This window comes from Crocuta crocuta, unplaced genomic scaffold (genome assembly GCF_008692635.1).
Source record: "Crocuta crocuta isolate KB4526 unplaced genomic scaffold, BGI_CrCroc_1.0 scaffold3, whole genome shotgun sequence".
NCBI lineage: Eukaryota > Metazoa > Chordata > Mammalia > Carnivora > Hyaenidae > Crocuta > Crocuta crocuta.
The window spans coordinates 2,663,200-2,678,992 of NW_027529934.1; positions in this window are offsets into that span (position 1 = coordinate 2,663,200).

Sequence of the window (15,793 nt, forward strand, 5' to 3'; positions counted from 1 at the left end):
TCTGAGGAACTCTTAAGTAGTTCCAGTTTCCTGTTAGAGCTGGAGCAGAGGGAACACATAAAACACCAACAGGAGATGAGGCTGCAGAGGCCAACAGGGCTCCGGGCATAAACACCCCTACAGTGCTGCCATACTGAGTTTGAACTTTGTCAAAGACCCTGGACAGTCATTGAATGACTAAGCAGGAGATAAGCACAATCATATTTTTATTTTAGAAAGATGATTCTGGTAGCAATGTGAAGGGTACATTGGAAAGGGACCGGCCTTCTGGCAGTTCACCCAGTCAGAAGGAGACTGTGGTAATCTAAGCAGTAAGGAGGGGAGCCTGAAGTGAAGGAATGGTTCATGTATGAGGATATTGCCAGTTTGAAAGATACTCCTGAAAGGGCAAACTAGTGTTTTCTTAGGTGGGTAAAGGAGGCATCATGAATCCCAGGATCCTGGCACTGGTAACTGGGCAACAGTGGTATCATTTGGGGAAGGGAGATACAGAGATGAGAGAACTGTAAAAGATTGTTTTCCTTGGCAACACCTAATGGACAGCCATTGGAGATGCCCCATCGATAGTTGTATACATACAATTGGAGCTCTGGAGAGCAGTCTGGAGTGGAAAGAATCTTCAATGTTAAAAGAATAGTTAAAAGGGGAGCTCACAGAGATTAGCCAGAGAGAGAATGTGTAACACAGTGGCTGTCAAACTTGAACAAGCACCTACTAGTTTTTGATTCTGGGGGTTTAAGGTGGGACTTGAAATAATCTGCATTTCTAACAAGTTCCCAGGCTGTGCTGATGCTGCTGGTCTGGGAATCACACTTGGAAAACCATCCAGCATTTGGGGATGATTAAAGAAGTGACAGAAGTGAGTGAGGAGTCATTTTAGGAAGAGATGGTCAGGATAGCATTTCAGGAAATACAACTGAATAAAGACAGGCAAGATGAAGAACAAATAATGACAACTACAGGGGCGCCTGGGTGGCTTAGTGGGTTAAGCGTCCGACTTTCGCTTAGGTCATGATCTCGCGGTTCGTGGGTTTGAGCCCCGCGTCGGGCTCTGCTGACTGCCAGCTCAGAGCCTGGAGCCTGTTTCAGTCTGACTCCCTCTCTCTCTGACCCTACTATTAATAATAATAATAATGACAACATTTGGCAACTTAGAGGGTACTATTGGAGCCAGGTGGCAGTATCAGGGGAAAAAATGGGAGATAGCCAATGTGCTTTACTCTCCAAGGAGTCTGGCTGAGAAGAGAAGTGAGAGAGGATAGATGCGGGGGGGCGGGGGCAGGTCATGGTCAGGAAAAGATCTCTGATGGGAAGAATGGAGTAAATGTATGGGCAAGGCAAAAGGAAGGTATGGAGAAGAGAAGGAAAAGGAACAAATGCTTAGAGTGCCTGATCTGTGCCAGGCTCTATGCTAGGCTCCTTAATAAATACAACCCTTTAAGAGGATTAATATTCCCATTTTGCGGTTGAAGAAACTAAACGTCTGAATTTAAATCATTTGCCCATAGCAACTAGTGAGTAGTAGAGGAGGGATTTAAATCCCAGCCTCCAAAGTCAGTTCACATGGAAATGGCTGGAAATAACCATTATGAGAATTACACTGTCTTCCCTCCATAGAGAATGAAGACCAGGACACTGCAGCCCTGTTAAGTAGTTAGAAGGACCCAGGGCTATGGTATATCTTGTACATAGGGAAGCTTTATGGGAACTGATTGAATCAGAAACAAGACAGAAGACAGGAGAATACCCTGAGACTCTAGATGCTCACCGGGACTTCTGCAGCCATGCCTTTGGTCTCTGATCTACATTGACCAAAAATAATAAAGAGTCAGAGTTGAAATGCACATACATCCAATTAGGAGTGAACAGGGGTTGATTTAAAAGATTGCTGGACTGCAGCAGGAGCTCTGATGAAAGTCAACCAACTTTGTGCAGAAGTGATCATCATCTTGTGATGAGACATGATACAATGTGTCACCTAGATTCCCTAATCTTGACTCTGCCCCTTGGTAATTCTGTGACCATCTGCAATTCATCTATCTGAGCCCCCGTTTGCTCACCAAGTGAAAATATTCACAGTATTGTCCTCATTGTCATTGGGTAGGGGTTAAATGAGTTAGTATGTGTCCAGTACCTAGACAAGTGCCAGACGTGTGCTGAGTTTTAAGTTTTTATAACTGTTCTGGGGTGCCAAAATTCCTACATTGAAGAACACACAGTGGGGAAGAGAGTCAGACACACGTGTTCTTAATGGAATGGTTTGTTGAGGACTCAGGCACACACAAAGCTTGTCAGGTTCCAGCAGAGCTCAGCAATCTGGGAGCAGAGGCAAAGAAAGCTGAGTTGGGGATGAGCCAAGATGGGAAGGCAGCAAGGAAGCACCCAGGGAAGAATAAAGGGATCCATGAGCACTCTGGAAACGGCAGGCCCAGTAGGTCCAAACTGGATATGGAGGAAGTGGGAGATTCTAGGGAGGGTGGAGGAAGAAACACCTTGACGAGTAGAAAGAAGTCGGTTAGGTTGTGGTCCAAGTAGGGCTGTGGGAATTTGAGATGACAGGGGCCATTCTGGTGCCTGTATCCAAATCATGTTCATCACTGTGACTCATAGGTTGGGCAGAATTTAGTCATGTGTAGTTTTTCAAAATGATGGTGAACCCAGGGTATCTGGAGGGTCCCCCTCACCTCACAGGGATGAAGTGGCCAAGAAAGCTGTAAGGCAGGCATTAAGCCACTAAAGAGGATACAAGAGTGCTGGAAATCAGAATACAGTTGAATCGATAAGTGACCAGTAAGATGGGATGTTGTGCCCAAGAGGGATGGGGGAGCATAGTCTGCGGAAAAAAATCGGAACTCAGAGAATGCCAAGTTGTTCTCTCGACCTTGAAACCAGGGGAGGGAGAGAAGCTGCCCTCTCTGGAGATGGCTGGAGGGCAAACTAGGGCAGGTATTCATTTAAGATAAGAAGGTGGAAAGAGTGTGTATTGAAAAGGTGGGGAAGGTAAGGAAGTATGTTCACCAGTTAACATGCTGTACAGTCCAGGGGCAAGGAGACACATGTTCAAAGGCCTAGAAACAGTTAAGTAAAGCTGCCTGTGGTAGGATTACTGCCTGGCAGGAGGTGAGACATGATCAGAGGCCCGGTCATGTCCCCGTGCAGCTCTGCCTGGGCCCACCACCCCAGGACAGGACCCTGCCAGAGGAAAGAACCCTGGCCTCCTGGGTCAGTGCACTCAGCCTATTTCTGTACATTCAGGTTGCTGAGTAATGGCTCCAAAGGCAGTGCCAGCATCTCACAGGGCACAAGGGGAAAGTGAGAAGTAGGGCTTGGCACCTTATTTTGGGACCTGCCGTCACAGGCCCAGCCCTCTAGTTCTGTATGCCTGACACTCAGCTACAGCTCTCACTGTGAGCCTGGATGACCAGCCCCGCAGGTCTGGCTGAAATGCCTAGGGACCCCTCAAGAAAGAAGAGCTCTGCAGTTTCCCCAAAGATAGAGAATTCTGAGTACTTACTTCCTGAAGAATTGCCAGTTATTCCAATTGGTCAATGCACTAGGCTAGTGCCTCAGCGTAAAGGCACTAGTGAATCCTGTCTTCTCTCCCTGATCATATGGTCTTTTAAACTTACTATGAAGTGACAATGACACTGCTCCAAACCTGAGGTATCAAAGTGTGTGGTTTGAGCCAGAGTGTTCTTTGAGCAAGATCCCCAGCCAGTCCCCTGTATGTCCCTGGTGATATACCTGTGCGACTGCTGGCTGGGGCTAGGGCTCAGTCTAATGTGGGGACAGTGACATATACACAGATATCAAACTGTGATCCCATGAGCACAGGGCTCTAGTAACTTGCACTAGCTGGCCCTGAGAGCCCTTGGGACAAGCCTTTGGGTTAGTTACTGCTGAACAGATAGGTCCAAAGACTCTCTCCTGGGGATACTTGTGGCTCCTTAATTGTAAATCTGGTTGCCAAAAACCCTCCAACCTCCCTTAGATCCATTCAAGGCCCCCCAGTCTGAACTCTAGATGAATCCCCATTAATATCTTGACTTCCTCTTTACTTTTCTTAAAAAGTAAACCCTGTTAACTTCTTGGGATTTCTCCTCGGGAATTCAGGTTTTCTCTTCTTATATTAATACCCCTAAGAAATCAAGGAATTGGGATCCAACAGGTCTGAGTGGTTTGCGGTAAACTCAAGAACTATAACACAACAGTGATTAGAGCCCATTGGGGGCTCTGCCTCTTTCAGTTGACCCACCCCCTGCCTCTTGCCTCTGGGTTTGTGCCAACCTAAGAACCAAACCATGGATGGCCACAGGTATGGGCTCCTCCATCACTGCCATCTGTCTCTCTGTGACAGGCTTGGACATCACTGCATCAGGTAGAGATTGTCATTACACTAGGGGAACTTTTCTAACACAGATCTCTGGCAACTGCTTTCTACTCTTTTTCTATGAGTTTGACTTCTTTTTTTCTTTTTTAGTTTTTAGATTCCACATGCAATATTTGTCTTTATCTGCCTTCCCGTAGCAAAATGCCCTCAAGCCCTCAAGGTCCATCCATGTTGCAAGATTTCCTTTTTCCTTATGGCTGAGTAACATTACTATATATATTCCATTTATATATTATATAGTCCATTATTTTATATATGTATATAATGTATATCTTTTATCCACTCATCTATTGATGGACACTTGTTTCAATACCTTGACTATTGTGAATAATGCTGCAATGAACATGGGAGTGCAGATACTGCTTCAAGATCCTGTTTTCATTTCTTTTGGATAAATAGCCAGTAGTGGGATTATTGGGTCAAATGGGAGTTTTATTTTTAAATTTTTTGAGGAGCCTCCATATTTGTTTTCCATACTGGCTGCAACAATTTGTATCCCCACCAACAGTGTACAAGGGTTCCTTTTCCCTACATCTTCTTCAGTACTTATTATGTCTTGTCTTTTTGATGACAGCCATTCTAACAGTAGTCAGTGTGAGGTGGTATCTTAATTGTGGTTTTGATTTGTATTTCTCTGATAGTGATACTGAGTACTTTTTCACGTATCTATTGGCCCTCTGTATATCATTGGGGAAATGTCTATTCATTTCCTCTGACCATTTTTTAATTGAATTGTTTAGGGTATTTTGTTTTATTTTTGCTATTGAATTGTGTGAGTTCTATATATATTTTGGATATCACCCCTTATCAGATACACGATTTACAAATTATCTTCTCCTGTTCAGTAGGTTCCATTTTCCTTTTGTTAATGGTTTCTTTTGCTCTTCAGAAGTTTTTTAGTTTGATGTGGTCCCACTTGTTTATTTTTGCCTTTGTTGTCTTTACTTTTGGTGTCAAATTAAAAAAACCATTACCAGACCAATGTCAAAGAGCTTACCCTCTATGCTTTCTTCTAGGAATCTTATGTTTTCAGGTCTTATGTTTAAGTCTCTCATCTATTTGAGTTGATGTTTGTATATGGTGTAAGATAGGAGTCTAGTTTCATTCTTTTGCCTGTGGCTGCCTAGTTTTCCTAGCCCTCTATTGAAGAAACTGTCCTCCCCATTATATATCCTTGGCTCCTTTGTTGAACATTAATTGACCATATATGCCTGGGTTTATCTCTGGTCTCTCTCTTCTATTCCCATTACTCTATGTGTCTGTTGTTATGCCAATACCATACTGTTTTTTATTACTATAGCTTTGCAATACGGTTTGAAATCAGGAAGTGTGATGCCTCCAGTTTTGTTCTTCTTTCACATTTCTTTGGCTCTTTAGGGTCTTCTGTGGTTCTATATAAATTTTAGGATTGTTCTATTTTTGTAAAAAGTTCCACTGGAATTTCAATACGTTTGCATTGAATCTGTAGACTGCCTTGGGTAGTACAGATGTTTAACTTTAATTCTTCCAATCTATGAATATGGAATATCTTTCCATTTATTTATATCTTCTTTGATTTCTTTCCTCATTTATAGTTTACAGCATATGGATCATTCACCTTGGCTAAATTTATTCCTAAGTATTTTATTCTTTTGATGCAATTGTTAATGGAGTGGTTTTCTTAATTTCCCTCTGATCATTATTAATGTATAGAAACAACTGACTTCTGTGTATTGAGCTTTATTTGTTTATTAGTTCTTACAGTTTTTTAGTTAAGTCTTGGGAAGAGGTCTATATGTAATATGTCATCTGCAAATAGAGACAGTTTTACTTCTTACTGATTCAGGTGTCTTATTTCTTTTTATCGCCTAATTGCTCTGGCTAGGACTTCTAACACTGTTCAATTAAAGTAGTGAGAGTGGGCACTCCTGTCTTATTCCTAATCTTAATGGAAAAGCTTTCTGCTTTTCACTGTTGAGTATATTAGCTGTGTGCTTGTTCTTTATGGCCTTTCTTATATTGAGGTACATTCTCTCTATACCCCGTTATTGCAAATTCACATAATCTTTACAACAACTCGGCAAGAGGGTACTTCTATTAACCCCATCGTAAGGGTAAGGAAACTGACCTTACAGCTTACAAAGGCTGAATAGCTCCCCCAAAGTTTGCAAATGGCAAAACCAGAACTGAACCCAGCAGTCTGACCCCTAGAAAGCCCCTTCTGAAGACTGAAGTAGCAGAAGGCCAGGGGGATGTAGGCTGTCACTGTGGCTCCTCCAGACTGCGGCATGCCCAGAGAGAGCCATCCTGTGGTGTCTGTATTATTCGTTTGGCAATGGATGGTACTGCATGTTATACTATACTTTCCTGTGTGTGTGCCTCAGTATTTTTAAAAATACATTGTGAGCTTCTTGAGATAGGGATCATATTCCACTGTAGCACTGCACATATGCCAAGCAGATAGTTCAATAAGTACACTGTATTTATCCATCGGGGCTCAACATTACCTGAGGAGGAGACATGCAACACAGAACATCAGAACTACATCTTAACAATCTTCTAGACTTATAGAGTTCCAGTTTACAGTTGAGGAAACAGAGGCCTAAAAAGTGCAGTCAGAGCCATGGAAGTTCAACATTGTTTCAGGGTGGAGGCATCCTAAGTTATTCTCTCTCTCTTCCCTGACCCCCTCCTCTGGGACCAGTGTTAGGACTGGGACTCTGTATATCATCCAGTGTGTTAAGACCTCGGGATCCGGTGACCATAAGACAATTCAAATCTGATGTCATTCCAGTTCGATTAGATTTATTCCCAGAATAAATCTAACTTACAGTCAGAAAGAGCCTTAGAAATCATCCCGTTCAATTCTCCAGTTGTAGATGAAGTAACAGGCCCAAAGATGGAAAGTGATATGCAAGTCCTTGTCAGCTGGCACGTAGCTTATCATTTAAATGAGATGCCTCTATCCAGAGGGAACAAAGACACATAGGAAACACACATTGCCCTTTTTCTAGTTGGACCATGTATGTCAGGGGAAGGGAAGGACGGGAGTGTGACTGCCTTCCCAAGGCCAGCTTGTTCCCAAAGCCAGTCTGCCTTGGAAACATTGTCTACAAGTCAGCAGAGCCAACAGTGCTCACCCTGTGTTTACCCTCTCCCCTCTCTTCTCTATGCAGTAGAAGTCACAACTGAGTCCTGTGCAGGAGCTGGAACCTGACTCTCCTACTCCTTCTATCCCACCAGCCCTTCCCTTCCCAGTGCCAACTCTGGCCCAGCAACCAGGTTAGGAATGTCACACATGCACAAATTATAGCCTCGCTGCCCTGTTTTCTCCTCCTTGGGTAAAAGCATAGAGCTGAAAAAGAATCAGTATCTCCATTCTATTTTGCTTTCCACAGAAGCCAAGGGCCAGAGGAAAGAGAAGCCCCGTTGCTTCTTAAAAGCAGTAACGGCAGCAGAGTATTGAGTGAGTAGAGCATTAAAGAAGGCTGTTTTGTCCTCACTGGAGCTTAACAGTGACCTTCCTCAGGGAGTCGAGGCCTGTCCCTCCCATGCACTCACAAGCACAGTATGGATCAAGAAGCAGTACATATAAAAAGACCTTTCTGAAAACTGAAAGGGATTGTTCTTGACGAGCCTACAGCAAAGAGCATATATGGGAGGCTGAGCTCTACATGGGGGAATCTGTCAGGCTAACAAAGGACCAGCTCTCCCAGGAACAGGAAGTTTGGAAGGTGGACTTCAGAGAAACTCATCTAGTAGGGAGAGAGGAACCACCTTCTTCCCTTTTCCCTCTGGCTATGTTTCCACAGAAGAGCTGGGCAACTGGCTCACCCCCAGCCACCTAGGTCCACAAGCCAGTGGGAGAAATCTGCATCTCCTGTATGGCCAAATCCCAACCACAGATGAACCTTTCTGTCTGTTTTCTTCTTACCTGCACGCAAGCAACCAAACACTGCTGAAGAAAGTCTATCAGACAGCTGGGTTCCACTACAATTCAGGATCGCCGCCCCCAAATGGGACAAAGGGCGGGCGAAAGTTTGCTACTTGTCTCTGGTCAGCTCACACTGCTACTGTCAACAATTATTTCAAACTTTCTCTACTCCCCTGACCCTTCTGACGCCCTCTACACGAGTCCTCATTGTTGAGTCCCTCCTTTGTATTGCCAAATGTTTAAACCTACCCACACGTTTACCCTTCCTTCTTTTTTCCTCTTACAATTGAAAAGTATTTCTTCCTACTAACTAACCAAGAGCAATTCCCCTTTTGTTTTATAGCCAGTCCTCATGTACCTTTTCATGAATCTCATCTGTAATTTATCCAGTCTTGCTCTTATACATCCAGTCTTTACCTCTCTACTGGATCCAAACAAACCCATATCTCTCTCAATAAAAAAAAGAATCCCTGGGGTGCCTGGGTGGCTCAGTTGGTTAAGTATCCAACTTTGGCTTAGGTCATGATCTCACAGTTTGTGAGTTTGAGCCCTGCATTGGGCTTTGTGCTGACAGCTCAGAGCCTGGAGCTTGCTTCGGATTCTGTGTGTGTGTGTGTGTGTGTGTGTGTGTGTGTGTGTGTTTGTCCCTCCCCCACTTGCACTCTCTCATAAATAATAAATGAATAAACTTTATAAAAATATATAAAAAATAAAAAAAAGAATCCCTGACATAACATCCTCTATCTGTGGCCTTCTGTCTCTCATCCTTTATAAAATCTAATTCTTCAAAATAGTTCTATTTTCTTACCTCCCATCTACTCTTCATCCCACTCCAGTCTGGTTTTTGCTCTCATTAATCTGCTTCATCTTGCCTCTTCAGCATTTGACTCTATTGAATGATTGAATGACCATTCCTTTTTTTCTTAAAAAAAAAAAATCTTCCCCTGCCTTCTATGACACAATACTTTTTGTATATCTTTGACCTGATCTTTGACCCTGATCTTGCTAGGTCTCCTTTGCAGACTCATCCTTCTCTACCTAGCTATTAGATGTTAGAGTTCAGGGTAGGGAGTTCTCTTAAGTCTCTTTATTCAAAAGTGCTTTTAAACACCACACTGTACAGTCTTGCTAAAATGTTTAAGTCAGCAATATATATTATAAACATCTTCCCATATCTGCAAAATTATTTTAGTGAGTGCTTTCCACTGTTGTGCATCCTATAACTTATTTATTTCATCTCCTGTTGTTAGGCATGTAGGTCATTTCTAATATTTTACTTTTATAAATAGTGCTATTATAAAATTCCTTATCTAATCCTTTTTATGTGTGACTAGATGAATAATGTTGAGACTGATGACCACTCTCCAGGCAATAATAAATTGCTATGGGGAAATTGAAGATATTTGGGAAATATGCACTTAGTGTTTTGAGGCCAACAGCAAGAGTACAGCAACCAAGTTTGCCCACACAGTAATACTGTGCAGGACAGAATCTTTGGCAGAAGAAACTGGCTTCATCTAGGATGATGTATCTGCTATTTCCGTGTTCTTCTGAGCTCTCAACATGGGAGTTACCATCACAGATGATAAGATGGTTTGGCCAAGCCACTTACTGTGAAAGTTATGAGCCATTCGCCTTATTCCCACCCTATACTTTGGCAGGAGTCAGTCCTGATGGAGCCAGATGGATCTCAAATAACTCCAGAGTACTCTGAGAACCTCAATTGGCTAGAGCAGTTTCTAAGGCCCAATACCAATCCTGGAACTGATCTGTCAGTCCTGGACTGGGATGGCCACAGGATTAAACAGGCCAGCAGAAGTCAGAGCCAGAAAATCAGCAAGACAGGATGGGGCATAGTCATGGGAGTAAGAGAGAATCATGGGGATGGGGGAGAGGGAGAGTTAGCACAAATAACTCCAGGGTTCCTCTTCGTCTCCCCAAATATTTAATATCGGCATATCCCAGGACTCAGTCCTTGGACTTCTCTTTTCTATCTCTACTCTCTTCCTGGGTGATCTCATTCAGACTTGTGGCTTCTAGTACCATCTATACAGAGACAGTTCTAATTGTATATTTCTACCTGATCTCCAACCTGAATGCCTGATACCTATATCCAGTTGAAAAGTTGACATCCCCACCTGAATGTTTGACAGGTATCTCAAGTTTAACTAAACTTCTAATTTTACTCCCTCCACACCCTATTCTGATCTAACCTCAGGTAATAGCAATGCCACCCTTCCAGGTTCAGGCCAAAAACTTGAAGTCATCCTTTACATCTCTCTTTTTCTCACAACCTGTGTCCAACTCATAATCAAATCCTGTTGACTTTATGTTCAAAATATATTCAGCCTCTGCTTCCACCCATGAAAAAATGGAACTTACTCTCTGACCATAACCAACTGAAAAACTGGCTCAAAGATCTGAAACAACTATTTTTAGACATTGGACAAGAGGCAAAACAGGACTGTGATCCGTGAGAGAAGGGAAACAAATGAGATTAACCCTCAGTTGTGGAGGAAATTTCCAGATACCTCAGCCTCCATTACAGCACCATTTCAATTTTATGGATTGTTTTGGAAAACCCAAAAAGAACCCAGTGGTCTTGCTGGACTGAGGAGGCAAATTAGAGTTTCGGGAAGCTGAGTCAGCTAAAATTTGCTAGAAAAATGCCAAAAAGGAGGGAGCTCCATGGAGAAAGAGCTCTGTATAAGGAGTTGAGTCTTTGAACGAACATCAGTCTGTGCATGCATGGGGTGACATTTCACAAGACCAGGCCAAAGAAAAACTGCTGCAGAAAGGCTAATTCCTGGGAGCTATGAGCTGAAAAATTCCTAGGGCTCATTCATGAATAGGAGTTATTTAAGTTCTTACCAGACAGAGTAGAGAGACCTTGTTGTGGCAGATTATATTTTCCAAAGATGACCCAACATCTCACATACCACATATTCTTCTACAATGTGACTTGCTATTCCCACATCAAGAAGCAGAGTCTGATTTTTTTGTCCTTTAATCTGGGAAAGTTTGTGACTGTTCCTGCCAATTGAACAAGCTGGTGATGCTGTATTGACTTTGAGGCAAGGTTGGAAAGGATATGTAGGTTCAGACTCCGTGTCAACTACCACATTTCTCTTAGCTCATACTTGTGACCATGTGGTGGGGCTTTTATGATCAGCTGGTAGAGGAGGAAGAAGCAAAGCTTGGGTCACAGATGGGCCAAGCCACAAGTAGACTGGTGCTGCATTACAGCCTATCCAGGGGCAGCCCTGAAAAACAGTGGTGAGGGGAAATCTTCATCATAGAGCTTTCATGCACCTGTTACTCTCTTGTAAGAAAAGAGAAATAGCCTGAGGTAAAGAATATACAAATGGTGGTAAATAGTTTGGCTGTATTGATCAGGGGCCTGGAACGACAAAGCTTGGAAGATAAGAGCCAGTGAGGTCTGAGGGAGATGCATGTGGATAGGTCTATGGAAGTAGGCATGAAGTATGAAGTATTTTGCCACATATTAATGGCCACCAGAAAGCAACTGCCACTAAACCAAAATAGAATGACTCAGCCAGTTGATCTCAGATAGTTTTTGTCACTGGCTACCTCTGTGCAAACTCCCAGTTACATAGGCTAGTCTAGCTACTGCCTCCACATACCACCAGAAACAGAAGCTAATGCTCAGCCTTCCCACCCCCACCCCACCCCCACAGCACCATCCCCCGAGGACACGAGCCAGCCACTTGTGGCAAGTTGATTGCCCTTCCAAGCTTTTTCATCTTGGAAGAGGAAACCATTTGACTGGCATTAAGATGTATTTCATTAACTCAAATGCATATGTATAACTCTTACATTAAGTCAGAATGGATCACAGGCTTACGTGTAAAATAAAGCTATAAAACTTACAGAAAAGAAAAAACAGGAGAAAATGTTTGGGATCTACAACTAGACAAAAGAGTTTTTTGACTTGACACCAAAAGCATGACCACAAGGAAAGATTGATAAATTTGACCTCATCAAAACATAAGACTTTTGTTCTGTGAGAGACCCTATAAATAAGATTAAAAGCAAACTATAATTGGGAGAAAATATTTGCAAAGCATATATCTGACAGAGAAATAATACCTAAAAGTATACAAAATATACTATACAAAATATACAAATATACAATATATTATATAAAATATAGAAAAATACATAAAAATCTTAAAACCCACAGTTAAATCCAATTATAAAATGGACAAAAATATAAAGACTTTCACTGAAGATCTACAGATGGCAAATAAGCATGTGGAAAGATGTTCAATATCATTAGCCACTAGAGAAATACAAATTAAAGGCACAATGAAATATCACTACATGCTAACTAAAATTTTAAAAATGGTGACATCAAACGCTAGTGAGGATGTAGAAAAACTGGATCACTCACGTATTGCTGGAGGGAATGTCAAATGGTCCAGGCGCACTGGAAAACAGTTTGGTAGTTTTTTTTTAACAGAACTAAACATATAATTGCCATATGACCCATCAGTTGCACTCTTGGTCATTTATCCTGGAGAAGTTAAGACTTAACTTTTGTGTTGTTCACACAAACACCTACATGCAAATATGCAAAGAAGTTTTATTCATTACAGCCAAAAAAACTGAAAACAGCCCAAATGTCCTTCAGTGAATGAATGGTTAAACAAAGGATGGTATATTCATACCATGGAATGCTCTGCAATAAACGGAATGAACTATTGATGGATGGATGGGACTTGGCTGAATCTTCAGGGAACTATGCTGAGTGGGAAAAAAAGCCAATTCCAAAAACTTGTGTACTGTATAATTCTGTTTATAAAACATTTTTGAAATGACAGAATTTTGGAAATGGAGAACAAATCAATGGTTCTCGGGCATTAAGGATGGGGGAATGTGGTTATAGAAGGCCAATACAGAGATCCTTGCAGGGATGGAACTGTTCTATATCTTGACTATGGTAGTGGATATACTAACCCACGTGTATGATAAAATTGTGTCGAACTAAGGGTATGTGCACAACAACACACACAAATTAGTGTAATTAAAACTGGGGCAGTCTGAGTTCTATCACAGTTGGTATCCCAGTTGTGACATTATGCTATAGTTTTGCAAGATGTACCATTGAGGGAAACTGGGAATCTGGTACATGGGATTTCTGGTTTAATTTTAACAACTGCATGTGTGTTTATAATTATCAAATAAAGATTTAATTTAAAAACAGTATATTCCTGGTTGATATTCTGTATTTGGATTTGCCTTTCCCACTCATGGAGCCTTGGCCAACACCACAATTTGAAGGCTTACAGAACATTAGATCCACTGACATGGGATTAAGCATGACCTTGCCTTGGACCACAGGCCTCACTTTTTAGCAAAGGAGATGTGGGAGTGGGCACACGACCATGGTATCCCTTGGTCCTATCTCATACCCAGAAGGTGCTGGCCTGATAGAGTGGTGAAGTGGTTGCATAAAGATGCAACTGAGGTACCAATCTGGAGTTGATATCCTGCAGAGTTGGGGTGTTGTCCCCCAGGAGGTGATCTCATCCTGAGCACAACCATTATACAGTACTGTGTCTCCAATGGGCAGAATACATAGGTCCAGGAACCAAGAGGAAGACCCAGTCACCATCACTCCAGTGACTTACTTGAGGAGTTTGTTTCGAGTCCCTGCAACTTGTGGCTTTGTGGGTCTAGAAACCCTGGTTCCCAAAGGGAGAATGCTCCTACTAGGAAGAGGTACATTAGGGGTTCCAGTAAACTTTAAGCCACAGCTACTGTCTGGTCACTTCAGGCTCCTCATACCAAGAGACTGGCAGACAGGCAAGGCCACCACATTGGCCAGGGCGATTGACCCTAATCATCAGCATGTTGTGATACACTCTGCTCAGATCCCTTAGGGATGTGGGTCTGGGTCACAACACCAGGTAAGCCACTTGGAACAACGGAGATGGCAGCCTAGGATGGGGGGGACTCTAGAATAGGCAGTACAGGAGGGAGATGTTGAGTGTTGGTTGTGGCCTCAAGACTAGCTGCAGTAGTGGAGACAGGGAGGTGTGTGGCTAGTTCACCCCACTAATCTTCCATAAATTTCCCAAGGAAACAGATCAACTATAGTTCTAGAGAAACTATTCCCAGATGGAGTGGATTTAAACAGCACAAGAGGCGATTTGTAGTGGATACTGTGAGTAGCATTCAGATCCTCCACCTTCAGGACTAAGACATGCGTTCCCTCAGCATCCATGAGTGTTGCCTGTTGATGGCTCATAGCTCTGTCCCTCTCTGGACAATGTTATCCGCTAAAGGAAGATTCCTTGGCTTATTTCCACACCCCTTGCTGGGGGCAGCCCACATCTGAAAACTGGTCGCTGTGCTTTCAGCTTGGGAATCTAAGAAGCATCTCAAAATTAACTCATTCAAAACCAAACTCTCAGAGTCCTCTCTAAACATGTCCCCTGTCCCTTTTCCCCATTTCAGTAAACACCAATTCTATGCTTCCAGTTGTCCAGTCTAAAACCTTGGGAGTTTACCTTGACTCCTCTCTTTTTCTGTTTCCCCAGACATCTTATTATACCAGCAGATCTTGGTGGCTTTATCTTCATATCCCCAATTTAACCACTTCTCACATCACCTTTGCTAACTTTCTGGCCCAAATCTGTATAAATTCTCTCCTAACTGGCCTCCCTGCTTCTCTGCTTGCTTCCTCCCATCTATTCCATGGAAGCAGCCAAAGTGGTACTATTAAGAGTCAAGTGAGATCATGTCACTCTTCTAACAAATTCTTCTAGTGGCTTCTCGTCACACTTGTACTACAGGCTAGAATCTTTACAACAGCCTACAAAGCCCCTACGTGATCTGGCCCTGCACCACCTGTCTAACTTCATCTCCTACCACACTCCTCCAGTCTCTGGCCTCCATTCTGTTCCTCAAGCTCACTGAGAAGGCTCCTGCTACAGGGTCTTGGTATTTGCCTTTCATTCTGCCTGGAATGCTATTCCCCCAGATAGCCCCATGGCTCTGTCCCTCACTTCCTTTGGGGCTCTGCTTCAATATCACCTTATCCAAGATATGTTTACTGATCACCGTCTAAGTAATAGAAACTCCCCTCTTACCCTATCACCACCAGCTCTCCCTACCCATCTTGCTTAGCACTTATCAGCTGATGTACTTTTTTTGTTTCTTGTCTATTTCCCTTGACTAGAAAATAAGCTGCGTGAGGACAGGGACTTTGTCCTTTTTGTTCATTGTACTATGTCTCCAGTTCCTATAACAGGGTTTGGACTGTGGTAAATACTACCAAAAAAAAAAAAATATATTTGTTGGATGAACCAATAAAGTTTCAGGCACTTTGTAATTTAGGCTTTCACACTACCCTGCCCCGACTCCATAGCAGCTACATCCTAAAGCACAGACACGCTGAGACCACCACAGAAATACCTCTACCACCCTCACTGACCCAGTAAATATCTTGGGGGGGGGGGGAA